Source organism: Triticum aestivum, chromosome 7A, assembly GCF_018294505.1.
Source record: "Triticum aestivum cultivar Chinese Spring chromosome 7A, IWGSC CS RefSeq v2.1, whole genome shotgun sequence".
NCBI lineage: Eukaryota > Viridiplantae > Streptophyta > Magnoliopsida > Poales > Poaceae > Triticum > Triticum aestivum.
In genome coordinates this window covers 62294832-62295235 of record NC_057812.1, presented here as the reverse complement: position 1 = coordinate 62295235, position 404 = coordinate 62294832, and positions in this window count along the sequence as shown.

Sequence of the window (404 nt, the reverse complement as noted above, 5' to 3'; positions counted from 1 at the left end):
GCTATTGTTCAATGTACTCTTCGCTCTGCTCTGGGTTTTCCCTTTTTGTTTTCTTTTGTTATTTCATCAGTTTTTTATTTCATTCTATTAACTGGTTTACTTTTCTTTCTATTTTCTTTGTTCTTCTTTGTTTCTTTCCCGATTTTTCAGTGGTTATGTTTTTTGCTTTTCCTTCTTCATTTTCCTTCGTTTTCTTAGGTTTTTTCTTTCTTTTAATTGGTTTTCTTTCCTTTTCTTGTTTCTTCCTTGATTTTCACTGTTACCATTCTTTTCGCATTGGTTTTGTTCTTTTTTTTCTTTTTTTTTGTGCTTTTTATTGGTTTCTTTGTTTTCTTTATTGAATTTTATCGATTTCTATTTTTCAACACATGTCAACTTTTTTCAGTACACATTTAACATTTTCA